This window comes from Pipistrellus hanaki, assembly GCF_964339955.1.
Source record: "Pipistrellus hanaki genome assembly, chromosome: 1".
Taxonomy (NCBI): domain Eukaryota; kingdom Metazoa; phylum Chordata; class Mammalia; order Chiroptera; family Vespertilionidae; genus Pipistrellus; species Pipistrellus hanaki.
Window position 1 is genome coordinate 92350795 of NC_140503.1, and position 15515 is coordinate 92366309.

General features: G+C 42.8%; 1 pseudogene across 1 annotated transcript; it reads left to right on the forward strand.

Moving 5' to 3' along the window:
- The first annotated feature begins 309 nt into the window (after window positions 1–309).
- Window positions 310–1455, forward strand: LOC311631821 (alpha/beta hydrolase domain-containing protein 17A-like; annotated as a pseudogene). Its single transcript has one exon. The product of its transcript is annotated as an alpha/beta hydrolase domain-containing protein 17A-like (transcript).
- Window positions 1456–15515: the final 14060 nt, after the last annotated feature.

Consider the following 15515-nt stretch of genomic DNA (forward strand, 5'->3'; position numbering starts at 1 on the left):
TATGAAAGGGAAAGATAGGTTACCCTGCGGGTGAGGTTCTTGTTTTTCCAGTTTTGTTCCTTTTTTGTAGTTCCTTAGACAGGATTTCAAAATATGATGGAGCAGTGGTTGGGCCGCTTAGGCCAGTTCCAATCCCTGCTGTGATGCCGAAGGTTATGAGAAGAGGGATTATCTGGATTGCCCTTTTGTGTCAGATATGATGGGTTAGCAGTGGTTCTCAACCTTTCTAATGCTGCGACCCTTTGATACAGTTCCTCATGTTGTGGTGACCCCCAACCATAAAATGTGGCTGGGGGTTGCCCTCCCCCTCTCCCACCTGCATCTCGGAGCAACCCTACCCCTCTGCTGCTGAGCAAGCCCTGTCCTGGGGCCCGAAGCCACCATGAACAGCCTGTCGGTGACTGAGCTCTGCTGCCTCTTCTGTTGCCCGCCCTGCCCTGGCCGCATTGCCGCCAAGCTCGCCTTCCTGCCGCCGGAGCCCACCTACTCACCGGTGCCTGCGCCTGGCCTCCAAGGGCACCCCCAGGCGTTGGAAGTTCCACCTGATGGAGCGCTCTGGTTTCCAGTACAGCCAGTGTGAACTGTACACTACTGAGGTCTTCCTGACCAAGAGCAGCCGGGGCAACCGCGCTGCCTGCATGTATGTGCGCTGTGTGCCCGGAGCCAGGCACACAGTCCTTTTCTTAATGGCAATGCAGTGGACCTGGGCCAGATGAGCAGCTTCTACATTGGCCGGGGCACACGCACCAACTGTAATAACTTCTCCTATGGCTACTGGACTATGGCGTTAGCTGGGGCAGGCCCCCTGAGAAGAACCTCTATGCCGACCTCAATGCTGCCGGCAGGCCTTGCGCACCCGGTGCGGTGTCAGTCCAGATATTATAGCATCGTCCTGTACGGCAGACGTGGGCACAGTGCCCGCCGTGGCCCTGCCTCCCGCTCCGAGTGCGCTGCGGTGGTGCTGCGCTCCCCGCTCACCTCGGGCATGCGTGTTTCCTTCCCAGACACCAGGAAGACCTACTACTTTGATGCTTTCCCCAACATCGAGAAGGTGTCCAAGATCACATCGCCGGTGCTTATCATCCATGGCACGGAGGACTAGGTGATCGGCTTCTCGCACAGGCTGGTGCTCTATGAGCGCTGCCCTAAGGCCGTGGAGCCGCTGGTGAATGGAGGGCGCCGGGCACCACGACATTGAGCTCTGCAGCCAGTACCTGGATCGCCTGCGCCGCTTCATCTCCCAGGAGCTGCCCAGCCAGCGCTCCTAGTGGAGCTGCTGCGCCCGAGCCAAGCCAGGAACAGACCTCAGCAATAAGGCCCCAGGGGCTGCATGTGTACCCCTCGTGAGCCCCAGTCCCCCAGGCAGCTGGCCGGCAATGAGGTTGAAACTGCCCCTGCCTAGGGGCTGTGGATGACGTGCAAGGGGCAGAGCCACGCTTTCCTTTTCTCTTGGGGGGGGGGGGGGGGGGGGGAAAAGGTGAAAAAGTAAAACAAACAAAAAAAAAAAGTGTAGGGGTATGATGTGTTGTCCGAAGCAGTAGGATATAATGGTAGAGCAGGACAAACAAAGTTGAGACTGGAGGGTGAAAAGGCCTGGACATAGGGAATTTAACAATTTTCCATTACAGTGACAGCAATTATGTAAATTGCTCAGTTTGTTAAAATTAAAAGTGTCATTTTCAGGCCATTAAGACTTGTTATCTAGTTTATATCATGGCCAAACAATGTTACAAAAGTGAAGGAGGCACTTGGGCATGATCTCCCTCCTGCGTGTGCAGAGGGAGTGTTGCCAGCCTACAAGAGAGGAAGGGTGAGTTACAGACAACAATCCAAAAGTGACTGTTTAGAGCAGGTATCCCCACTGCTAAACAAATCACCATGAGACACAAAGGGATGACTCTCCAGAATGGGTGTCCCCAGTGCAGAAGGACCCAAAGCTGAATGGCTGAGGAGTTTTCTGGCCTAGCATTAGGACTATTGCGACGAGAGACTTTCAAGAAGTCAGTGAGAGAGAATGGGCAGAAGACTCAAGATGAGGGGAATTGTGGAATATTACTCAGCTAGAGAAAATTGGCCAGTGTGGGATGAAGGGTCAGCAATGGAGAAGGAGAGATTCCATGATCTTGGGATTCCTGATCAGGAGAGAGTCCTGATCAGGAGCATCATTAGGGAGGGGCCTAATTGAGGCCTGTCACCTGAGTTGGATTCAGAGGTAAGCCCAGAACGAACTGCTGCTACCTACTGCTCTCCGAGTAGCAAATTTGGGGTGACTGAAACCGGGGAGATGGCTCCCTTTCCCTATGGAACCCTCCCAGGTTTCAGCACTAAATGTTAGGGTCACTGGATGAGGAATAGACGAGGCCAAAGTGGTAAGGGATTATAAATGTATTAGGTCATCTGGAAACCAGATGGGATGAGCCCCCCAAGTGGTGCCAGCACCCAGAGATGGGGAGTCAGAGATTTTTAAAGACTCTAAGTGGGATTTTTCTGGGGAGAGAGTTCTCTATGCAGGTCCCGATCTTGGGAAGGTCTGTCGGGGAAAGATAATGTCTTAGCAAGTGGAATGTGTTCTAAATGAATATTTGTTGTGAAGTGGCCTAAAGGTCAGTTCCCAGGGAAGGGGTATAAATTCAATTACTTGATCAGACCTAACGCAGAGGAAGAGGAAAATCAGAGGGAAAGGTGTTGAGGAAAGGCACAACTGTAGAAGAAATGTTGAGGAAGGGAAGGTCCCTCTTGTCCTGCTTTAATTATCATGAGTTGATTCTTGGTGTTATTTTGGTGCTTCTCAAACCAACCGTTGAATCCCTTCATTCTGAATCCTTTGCTTATTCAATTATACCCTTGCTAAACACAACCAGGAAACACTATAGCCATATGCTGCTTTGACAAGGTTGGCAAAGATTAGATCAGGTACCCAGATGCTTTGCCCAGATGACAAGGTTGGCAGAGATTAGATCAGGTACCCAGATGTTCTGTGTTACAGAACAGAAAGAGTTGGTCCACCTGGCACTAGCAGAGCCAAACACCAGACATGAAGAACTTCAATGGAGAAAGACTGGCTTTTTTATTATGAACGGTGTCACCCAGGAGATCAGGAAGCTAATGCTCAAAAGATTGGCATGTAGGTTACAGATTATATAGGGCAAAATCACAAGTCATTGTGTATTATGAGTTTAGGGTTGCACTGGGTGTGACTCGCCTGAGGTGAGGCAAGAACATTAAATCATTTCTTCAGGTTTTGAACACAGCTCTGAGGTCTTTTCTGGTGTTCTTTTGTCCAGTCTCATGGGAAAGTAGCCAGTGGGTCATTCCACCTTAGGGCTCAAGAGTTGAAACATAACCATCAGTCAAAATGTTATCTTTAGTCTTCCAGAGGTGCAAATTGTGTGACCATTGTTATAATGGCCCTTGGTTTCATCATTAGCAATGTAGTGTTAGTTTCAACATGTGGCTTAGATGGTTTTGCTGGTATTTTAAATGTCATCTCCAGTTATGTAATGAAATGCCTTAAGCTTTCATTGTCAGTAAAATGGATGAAGGAGAGACATGTGTGGAGAGGAGACAGGGCTCGTTCCCAAGTTAGAGATAATCCAGATCATGAAGCAGAGGCAAATCCACTGTTGTGAGCAGGGATATATACAGCTGTGCCTGGTGAGTACACAAGAGTCAGAGAAGAAAGCTGCAGGCAAACCCAGGTTGGAGACCATCTCCATAGGGGCCTTATCTTGAATTTCAACACTGCCTTAAGCCTCAGGGCCTCTCCAAGTGATACAAGCAAATTGAGCATTGCCTAGCCACCACTGGGAACCTCCCACTCCACTTAGGGAACTTCCTTCTCTCAAGAGTCCAAGTATCCTTGTTTGTTTGTTTTTTAACCCTCAACTGAGGATATTTTTCCCATGGATTTTTAGAGTGTAAGAGAAAGGGAAAGACAGAGAGAAATATCGATGTGAGAGAAACACATTGATTGGTTGCCTCCTGCACACCCCCTGACCAGGACCTGGGCTTAGGAGGAGCCTGCAACTCAGGTACATGCCCTAGACCAGAATCGAACCTGGGACTCTTCAGTCTGCAGGCTGACGCTATATTCACTGAACCTAACCATTTAGGGCACCTTGTATTTTTAACAGACTTTATTTTTTAGAGAAGTTTTAGGTTCATAGTAAAATTGAGTGGAAAATACAGAGAGTCCCACAAACTCCTTGACCCCACCCTTACAGTTTCCCCCCCCACCAACATCCCCGCCCCCCCCCCCCCCCCGCCGCCCCCAGAGTGGTCGTTTGTTATAATCAGTGAGCCTACATACCCCCATTATAATCACAACAAAGTTCATGCTTTATATTAGGTTTCACTCTCAGTGTTGTACATCCTATAAGCGTGGACAAATGCATTCACCATTTTAAAGTCATAGAGACTATTGTCATTACCTTTTTTTCCATGCCTACCTCATGCAGTCATCCTTAAATACTGGACTCTCCAGGAAGCCTTCCTGGGCACTTCCTGTGGAACTTACTGCCTGTGAACTGAGTCCTCACAGCACACTATACTAACACTAGAGACCCAGTGCACAAAATTCATGCACAAGTAGGGTCCCTAGGCCTGGCCAGCAATCAGGGCCAATTGGGGCCTTCCAGATGATGTCGAGGGCCTTCCTTCGTTCCACGCTATCCCCTAGTGGTCAGCAAACCACAGCAAGTGACCAAACTTGGTCTTCCTGTTGAACTCCCAAGGGGATAATTTACATATTAGCCATATATATATATATATATATATATATATATATATATATATATATATGTAATTTTTGCTAAATTATATTAAAAGTGTACGTTTTTATGTCTGGCCCTCAAATAGACTGCTATTTCCTCCAGAATTAGGGTCATGCTGTTTCTATAAATCAAAAGTGTACACCACAATTTCTAGTGTGAAAAAGGTAGGTGGAAAATGTTTAAGGTAACTAATTTTCCTTCTGCTTTGACAGTTCATTTCTCCCCTATGAGAAAATAATCAATCCAAAATTATGAATCATGGGATGGAACAGGTTGTCACATGAAATTCTGCCATGGATGGAGGACTTCATATAGAGGGATGAGCTGCTCTGGGCAGACACATATTTTCTTCATGAATAAAGGCAGAAGTAAATACATCCTAACTGATATACCAACAATATTCTTATCTCATTTAAAACTCACATTCCAAATGTCATGATTGGGTAGAATGTTCTTCTAGAAGATGTTCATATATAGTTCTTTTCTAGAACTCCAACCCAGAAATGCCATGTCATCCTTCATCTCAAATCCTACAGAGAAACTTTGGAACTCTAGAAGAAGAGAGTGTCCTAATTAATTATCCCAATTTACTACATCTGTTCTTGGACGGTGGCTTCATCAATCAACCAGTTCATATGCATTGCGTGTGTACTTTTGTAAGGGACTATAGAGGATACAATTATATATGATACTAGTGGCCCTGCACACGAATCTGTGTGTGAGTAGCTCACTGCCGCTTGTCTCAGCTGGCCACCCCGCCCACCGCTACTCTTAGCTCTCCACTGCACTGTAGCTCACTGCCCTGCCCTCCTATAGCTCTCTGCCCCACCCTCCTGCTGATCAGTTATTACCAGCTGGCATAACTACCATTTGCATATTACCTCTTTATTATATAGGATGATCTGTCCTCAAGAAGCTTATAAGATAATCACCATCATTATAGCTACCCTTTATGTAGTTCTTATATCCCAGGCAGTGTTTATATCTGTTGATTCATTTAATAATGTACATGATCATGGAAAATGGTGTTCACATATGTGAGTGTTTGATCTCCCTAATCTCTCTTGCCTTTTTCTCCTATTCTATCACATGTAACTTTATGAGATGTTTCTCTTTTGTTTTCCATCCTATGCTCATGACAAAGAAGACTGGATGGACCTGAAAGATGTAAAGATGTATAGTTTCTATTGCAATGCTTGGCAAACAGGTCTTTAATAAATATTAGCCCCCTTTTTTCCCTTAGAACAGGGGTCGGCAACCTTTAAGACATAAAGAGCCACTTGGACCCGTTTTTGAAGGAAAAAAAAAACCTGGGAGCCGCAAAACCATTGCGACATTTAAAACAAATATAACACTGCATATATTGTTTCTTTTTTTCTTTCTTTCTTTTTTTTTTTTACAAACCCTTGTGTCGAGGGCTGACTTTCAATAGATCGCAGCGAGGGAGCTGCTCTGCTACGTACGAAACCCCGACCCAGAAGCAGGTCGTCTACGAATGGTTTAACGCCAGGTTCCCCACGAACGTGCATTGCGTGAAGGGCGGCATATATTGTTTCTTACCTTAATGCTATATACCGGATCGTGCAGTTAGCTGTCAATCTGAAGAAAAAAAGGATTTTTTCACTTAACAATGTAAAATATATTTTTGCAAATTAATAGCTAATTAAAATATTTAATTTACCTGGTTAATGGGATTTTTGCTCCTGAACCTCAGTGCACAGTGTCTGCACATCAGGGCTGTAAGACGTTACCTTCATTTTTACACAGGCTTGCAAGTTGTCATCTGTGAGGCGTAATCGATGTTTGTTTTTTATATAGTTCATGTTGGAGAAGACCTGCTCACATACATATGTGGAGCCGAAGATTGACAGGACTCCAAATGCATACTTTTTCATGTTTATATAAGTGTTGGGAATGGCATTCCATGTTTCGAATACAAGTTTGTCCTGTTTGGGAAGGTTTTCAATATCACTCCATTTATGATTCTGAGCCAGAATGGCCTTCTGACGGGCAACATCCTCAAGAGTAGCGGCCAAGCATTTGAACTTGGACACCCATATATTTTTGACGGCTATATCGGCCAGTTCCATCTCAAGATCAAGTTGACTTACATCTGCAAATGCAATCATATTCAATAGGGATGGATCGATTGCCAGGGGAGTGACAGGGAAGAATAATGTGGTTTTTTCCTCTCTGAACTCACAGAATCGTTTCCCAAACGAACTTTGCATTGTGGTGATTGCAGACTTCAAATATTCCAAATTTATCGTATCATGACTTTGAACTCTCTCAAAGAGGGAAAGTGAGACAGTGTACCTCTCTGTAAATCTTTGACAAACACTGTCAACTTGTGCTCGAATGCCAAAACCTCCTCCAACATATGCAGGGCTGTGCCTCCTTTCCCCTGAAGGGTTGTATTTAGTGTGTTTAGATGTGCTGTCATGTCTACCATAAAATGTAATTTTTCCAGCCACTCTGGTTGTTCCAGCTCAGCAAAGGTAAGCTCTTTGCTGGCCAGGAAAGTTTTTACTTCTTTCAAACATGCGACAAAGTATTTTAACACCTCGCCTCTGGACAGCCACCGGACCTTGCTGTGGAGCAGGAGGTCAGAATATATGCTTTCCACCTCATCCAATAGCAAACGGAACTGGCAGTGGTTTAAACCCTCTGCCATTATCTTATTAACAATCTGAATGACCACATCCATCACTTTTGTGCATTCCGGGGGAAATGTTTGAGCACACAATGCCTCTTGGTGCAGGATGCAATGAAATGAGAGCAGCGTTCTACCCAGAGCCTTCTGCAGTAGAGCCACAAAGCCTTTCTGTGCTCCTCTCATGCTCTGTGCCCTATCAGTAGCCACCGAGACCAGGTGGTTGGTGTTTATTTTTTCGGCACTTAAATAGTCCAGGACAGCCTTACAGATATCCTCACCCCTTGTTTGGCCGTAGTTCGGGGAGGAGGCGGCGTTGCCACCGGCACTGTAGAGCAAGTCCCCATGCAGTGCCGGGAAGACAACAGGGGCAGCAGGGTCCGGAGCCACCGGCAGCACCGCATCCTTGCAGCGGGGCCGCGCAGCCAGGATGTTGTGGATGCTGAACATGCTGGCGGGCATCCTCGAACCCGCTCGGGGCTGGGACCCGGACGGGGCGGGGGCGCTCGGAGGAGGAGAAGAGCCTCAGCGTGTGGGGGTCCGGAGCCAGAGCAAACCGAAAGAGAGCGCCGGTGAGCGCGGCTGCTCCCTCCCCACCCCCGCCCCATGCGCCCGCCTCAACAAGTCACCTTTTTAAAAAAAAAAACAAAACAAACAATTCATCAGGCCCCCAATATTTTGTAAATTAATTAGTGAGCCATGCGTGCCATAAAAATAATTCATCAGGCCCCCCAATATTCCGTAAATTAAATTAAGTAAATTAAATTAAAAATGTAAATAATAATTTAATTAATTTATTTATTAAGAAAATTTTATATAATAGCCACAAATTTCCTACAGTGTACATCTTACAAAAGGACCTGTTTCCCATGTTTAACCAACAACAAAAATTAGTATTAGAGGTAAGTGATACAGCTCCCCGCTCGCCCCCTGCTGTCGGCCCTGCTGGGAGCCGCAGCAAAGGTTCAAAAGAGCCCCATGCGGCTCCGGAGCCGCAGGTTGCCGACCCCTGCCTTAGAAGCTGTTTGACTATGTCTGCACTAATCATTCATGCCACAAGATGGCAGACTTTAGCCTAAAAACTACTCAGACAAATTCATACATTAAAAGTAACTTTCTGGCCTGGCCAGCATGACTCAGTGGTTGAAAGTCCACCTATGAACCAGGAGGTCACAGTTCAATTCCTGGTCAGAGCATATGCCTGGGTTTCGGGCTCAATCCCAGTGTGGGGTGTGCAGGAAGCAGCAGATTAATGATTCTCTATCATCATTAATGTTTCTATCTCCTCCATTCCTCTCAGAAATCAATAAAATTATATTTAAAAATAAAAAAGGAACTCTTTGGCTGTTACTCAGTGGTTAGAATGTCAGATTGTGCACCGAAAGGGTCCTGTGTTCTATTCCTGGTCAAGGATGCACACCTGAATTGCAGGTTTGATCCTGGTGTTGGGGTCTGGATGTTTCTCTTTCTCTCTCCTTTCTCTCTCTCTCTCTCTCTCTCTCTCTCTCTCTCTCTCTCTCTCTCTCTCTCTCTCTCTCCTCGCCTACCCTCATTCCACTCTATCTAAAATCAACGGAAAAATATCCTTGGATAAGGATTAATGGAGAAAAGTAACTTTTTGTACTTAGAGAATAAGAGAGGAAAATTATATAATTTTATAATATAGGCACAGAAAAGTTTTTGACAAATTCAGTATCCATTCAAAGGACAAACTGCCAGATGCAGATTATTAGTGAGTTGAGGGTGACAGAGTGTAAGACAGTGTATTTCCCAAAGATGAACACAACAGTTTTTCCATCCCATATGTTCCTCTGCAGTGTAATCTTGCCACATCCCCTCCTTATGAGATAAAATGTATGTCCCCTTCGCTTGAACTTGGCTGAACTATGACTCCTTTGAATGATACATTGTGCAGAAGTGATAATCTGTGACTTCCAAGGTTGGGCCAGAAAAGGTGATACAACCCTTGTGCTTGGATTCCTGATCCATCATGTAAGAAGTCTGACTACTCTGAGGTTCCACACTGTAAAGAAGCCCAAGCAGAGGCCATGTATAGGCACTCCAGCCAGCAGTCTTAATGTTCCAGTTGTCCCAGCTCAGGCACCACAGATTGAGTAGAGGAGCCTTTGATGATTCCAGCTGCAAGCTGAGACCCCAGATACTGTGAAGCCATCCTACTATGCTTCATAAAATACATGAGCATAATCAAACCTGCTTGGTTTGGGTATAATTTGTTGAGGGAAAGAGGGAGTGGAAAATGAGAAAACAGGTAAAGACTGAGAGAGATCTCAACTGTCTGGAGGGAAACCAGAAAGCCAAATTTACCAATGTGTCTAAAGAAAAAGAGAAACTTGACACACACACACACACACACACACACACACGCACTGATTTAATCAGTTTTTGTCTCTTCTCTTCAATACCTGCCAGAAGCAAATATGCTCTTGAATATAGAGACTGTGGTATTCTGCACACATGGAGCTCCACACAAATTAATGATTGAACTAATTAACGGGTAGATTGGTGATATACTTCCCCTTCTCAAAGCCCAAACCCTTAGAATGTTCAACATCCAAGAGGCAGGTTAGGTGACAACTCTTTTTTTCTCTGGTACTCTTCTACATTGTCTCTTTGGACTGCCTTGGCAGGTGAGACCAGAAGGGCCAAGGATGCAGTTACACACTGCAACTGCCAATACTTTGAGAGAGCCTTGAGTAGGGCAAGAATTCTCTTTCCATCATGGAAAGCATTATGCTAAGCAAAATAAGCCAGCTGGAGAAAGATAAGTATCACATGATCTCACTCATTTGTGAAATATAATGAACAACATAAACTGGTGAACAAAAGTAGATCCAGAGACATAGAAGTATTGAACAGACTGTCAAATCTCAGAAGGAAGGCAAGGGGGAGGGGAATAAGAGATCAACCAAAAGACTTGTATGCATGCATATAAGCATAACCAATGGACACAGAGAGCCTGTGCTAGAGGTGGGAACAGGCTAAGAGAGTTAAGTGCAGGATGGGGGGTGGGGGAAGTAAACACCTTCAAAAATAAAGAATTAAAAAAAAATAATAAATCTTTATTGTTCAGATTATTACAGGTGTTCCTCTTTCTCCCCACCCCTCCATAGCTCCCCTCCACCTGATTCCCAACTCCACCCCATGCCCTTACCCCCGCCCCTGTCTTCATCCATAGGTGTAAGATTTTTGTCCAATCTCTTCCTGCACCCCTCAAACCGTCTTCCCCCTGAGAATTGTTAGTCCAATCCCTTTCTTTAAAAAAAAAAAAATATATATATATATATATATATATATATATATATATATATATATATAATTATTGATTTTTTTACAGAGAGGGAGGGAGAGAGATAGAGAGTTAGAAACATCGATGAGAGAGAATCATCGATCAGCTGCCTCTTGCACGCCCCCTACTGGGGATGCTTGACTGGCATCGAACCCAGGACCCTTCAGACCACAGGCCGACGCTCTATCCACTGAGCCAAACCGGTTTCAACAGTCCAATCCCTGTCTATGTCCCTGATTCTATTATATTCACTAGTCCATTTTGTTCTTCAGATTTTTTATTCACTTGATTTTTAGATTCACTTGTTGGTAGTTATGTATTTGATGTCTTTTTGTTGTTCATAATTTTTACCTTTACTTTTTTCTTCTTATTCCTCTTCTTAAAGAATACCCTTCAGCATTTCATGTAATCCTGGTTTGGTGTTGATGAAATCCTTTAACTTTTTCTTATCTGTGAAGCTCTTTATCTGACCTTCAATTCTGAATGATAGCTTTGCTGGGTAGAGTAATCTTGGTTGTAGATTCTTGTTGTTCATCATTTTGAATATTTCTTGCCACTCCCTTCTGGCCTGCATAGTTTCTGTTGAGAAATCAGCTGACAGTCATATGGGTACTCCCTTGTAGGTAACTAGCTGTTTTTTTCTTGCCCTTGGCATTTTAATTATGATGTGTCTTGGTGTGGTCCTCTTTGGATTCCTCTTGTTTGGGATTCTGTATGCTTCCTGTACTTGTAAGTCTATTTCTTTCACCAGGTAAGGAAAGTTTTCTGTCATTATTTCTTCCAAAAGGTTTTCAATATTTTTCCCTCTCTCTTCTTCTGGTACCCCAAAAATCCGGATGTTGGTACGCTTTAAGCTGTCCCGGAGGCTTCTTACACTATACTCACACTTTTGGATTCTTTTTTCTTTCTGTCTCTCTGGTTGGGTGATTTTTTCTTCCATATATTCCAGATCTTTGGTTTGATTCTTGGGGTATGTTGATCTACAGTTGAGTTTCTTTCTTTCTTTTCTTTTTTTCTTCTTCTTCTTTTTTTTTAATATATATATTTTATTGATTTTTTTACAGAGAGGAAGAGAGAGGGATAGATAGTTAGAAACATCGATGAGAGAGAAACATTGATCAGCTGCCTGCTGCACACCCCTCACTGGGGATGTGTCCATAACCAAAGTACATGTCCTTGACCAGAATCGAACCTGGGACCTTTCAGTCCACAAGCTGAAGCTCTATCCACTGAGCCAAACCAGTTTCAGGTACAGTTGAGTTTCTGTATATTCTTTATTTCAGACATTGTATGCTTGATTTCTGACTGATCCTTTTCCTTTTTTTTTTTTTTTTATATTCTCATTAAGGTCATTGAAGGTCTCACAAAGCTTCTTGGAGGTCTCATCAAATTTCTCAAAGGTTTTTAGAAGATTCTTGAGTCATCTTATAAATGTGATTCTGAACTCTGTGTCATCTACTTGCTCTCTCTAACCCAGTCCTTATATGGGAGATTTTTTATGTGTCAGTCGGCCTGTAGATGCATTTCGGAAAATGGAGAGTGAGAGAGAAATGCCCACTTTGGAATGGCAGCCAAATAAGGTAGCTGGTCGATACACAGTAATGTCTCCAAAATTATAAGGGATAGTGAAAAGGTGACAGAATTCACTGTACTCACCATTTGTTGTGGAGAGATGACTGCACAAATGTGCCTCTTACCAGCCACCAAATCTGAAACGTGGAGTTTGGGGAGCGGATCTCCCCCTTGTGGGCTCTTGCATCATAAAGTTTGAAGAATAAAATTTGTGGACTAAAAGGACTTGTTAGTAAAAGGGTGGACATTTATTGGAAGCAAATACAGACTCTTTCCCCATTTTACCAGCTTCAAAGTAAAAAACCCATGTGGTGCCCCCCCTTTTCCTCTCCCTCCCTTATCTCGCAACATTCCTCTGACTCCTATGATCATATGTTTCCCTCTTTCCAGCATCTGTCGATATTTCTCTATCCTCTGTAAAAGTATGTTTTCTTCTTCAACATACTCTGTGACTTTTCATGATCCTCTGTAAATGTATACCTTCCGCTCCCTTTATCCTGTGGCTCTTTTCTCTGTGAATGTATGCCTTCTGGCAGCTCCAAGCCCTCACCTGTGCATTCCTCCCCCATGATCCTTCTTTATTCCTAAGACTCCCTAAACCTGCCTATTTTGTCCTTAGTTTTCCTTTCACTTGTCTCTTTCCTTGCACCAAAAGCTCAGGTGAGTACCTGCAAATGAAAATTCCTGTGCTCTGGGTTAAAAACAAAACAAAACACAAAAAGATACAAAATGTTGGCTTTCTCTCCAACTGACTGTCTCTGGCTCTGGATTCCAAGGCCAGCGGCCCTGACAGCCTTCACAGCTGGATGTTACATGAGCCTCAGGTCTCGGCTCTGGTGGTCGGGCTGTGCAGTCCGCCTGGGGTCTGGGCCTCTATTTTCTGAGAGAACAGACACTCCCATAGTCCAACGCTGCCCCCTCTCTCCACCTGCTGCCCCTGGGAACTGGGTCAGTTCCTCTTGTGACCTCACCCAGGTGTTTTCTGTTCTTTCTTGATATAAGTATCCTCCTCAGCTGGACCTCAGTTGGTAATTCCTGGTGAATGTTCTCCTATTTAGTTGTATTTTCTGTTTGACTCTGGGACAAGGTGCACAACAGGTCTGCCGATTTGGCTGCCATTTTTTCTTCTAGAAGTTTTTAGTTTTGATGTAGTTCAGTATATCTATTTTTTACTTTTGTTGCCTGTCCTTTAGGTGTCATATTTAATAAATCATTGCTAAATCCAATATTATGAAGCTTTTCTCTTATTTTTTTTCTAAGAGTTTTATAGATTTAAGTTACATTTAGGTCTGATCCATTTTGAGTTAGTTTTTATATATGGTGTAAGGTCCCAACAGCAGTTGTTGAAAAGACTATTCTTTCTCTCTCAAATGGTTTTAGCAATCTTATCAAAGACCGTTTGGCCATATAAACAAGTGTTTATTTTTGGGTTATCTATTCTATTCCACTAGAGGCTTGGTGCATACAATTCATGCATGGTTAGGGTCCCTGCGATCAGGGCCAATTGGGACTTTCTGGCTGCCAGCCAGGGCCTTCCTTTGTTCCGTGTCATAGCAAGCGGTTGAACCCCCAAGGGGAAAAGTTGGGTATTAGCCTTTTATTTATTATAAAGGATTTGTCTTTATGTCTGTTTGTATGTCAGTACCACAGTGTAGGTTACTATAGCTTTGTAGTAAGTTTTTAGCTCAGGAAGTGTTTTCATTTAAAAAATATTTTTATTAAAATATAGTTAATATATAACATCACATTAGTTATGGGTATACAACAGTAATTTAACATTGATATACCTAATTAAGTGATCACCATGCTAAGTCTAGTAACCATCTGTTATTGTACAGGCTATTATGATATTATTGAATATGTTCCCTAACCTGTACATTGGTGTCTTCTTTCAGAAATATTTTGTAGTTTTCAATATTTAAGTCTTTCATCTCCTTGGTTAACTTTATTCCTAATTATATTTTTCATGCTATTATAAATGGAATTATGTTTTAAATATCTTTTTCAGATTGTTCATTATTGAATAACTACTTATAGATGCACTATATTTGTGTGTTGATTTTACATTCTGCAACTTTGATGAATTTAATGTTTCTAAAAGTTCTTTTGAGGAATTTTTAGAGTTTTCTACATATAAAGTCATGTTATCTATTAATAGAGATAATTTTACCAATTCCTTTACAATTTGCATGCCTTTTATTTTTTTCTTGCCCAATTACTCTATGACTTTCAATTCTAAGTTGAGTAGAACTGGTGAAAGTGGGCATCCTTATTTTGTTTCTGATCTTTAGAGCAAAAGCTTTCAGTCTTACATTGCATAATATGTTAGTTGTGAGGTAGTCATATAGGCCTTTATTATGTTGAGATAGTTTCCTTCTATTTCTAGCTTGTTGAGTGTTTTTTCTTAATCATGAAAAAGTGTTACATTTTGTCAAAGCTCTTTCTACATCAATTGAGATGGATATGTGGTTTGCCCCCATCATTCTGTTAATGTGGCATATTATATTGATTTTCTTTTGTGTTGAATCACCATTGCATTCCAGAAATAAATCCCACTTAACCATAGTATGTAATTCTTTTAATATGCTGCTGAATACTGTTTGCTAGTATTTTGTTGAAGTTTTTGCATTAACATTCATCAGGGATAGTTTTCTTTTTTTAGGTTAATCTGTTGTTACATAATTTATTTACTTGTGTGTTTATGTAATTTTACTTTTTTTTTTTTAATCCTCATCCAAGGATATTTTTCCATTGATTTTTAGAGAGTAGAAGAGAGAGACAGAAACATCTATGTCCAACTGCAGGGATCCAGCTTGCAACTGAGATATGTGTCCTTGACTGGAATTAAACCCTGGACCCTTAAGTCTGTAGACTGACGCTCTATCCACTGAGCCAAGCTGACTAGGGCATGTAGTTTACTTCTTAATATTGGCTCTTTAACAAACAGTTTAGACAATTCCTGAAAATTTAACAATCGATTCTCATGATTCAATGTGAGCTGGCTCCAGCATATTACTGGCCAGATTTTTCATTTCTCTTTTCCTTTTGCAATTTGGGCCACAGTGAAAAAAAAAACCTGCTTAGTTTCTCATAATAATAGGAAGAGCAAGAAAAGAGTATGCCCACTTATTTGACAAACAAACAACCAGAACAAGTATTAAGCAGTATGTTATTTTCCTGGTCCCCACCTGACTGCATCCTCTTGACAGTA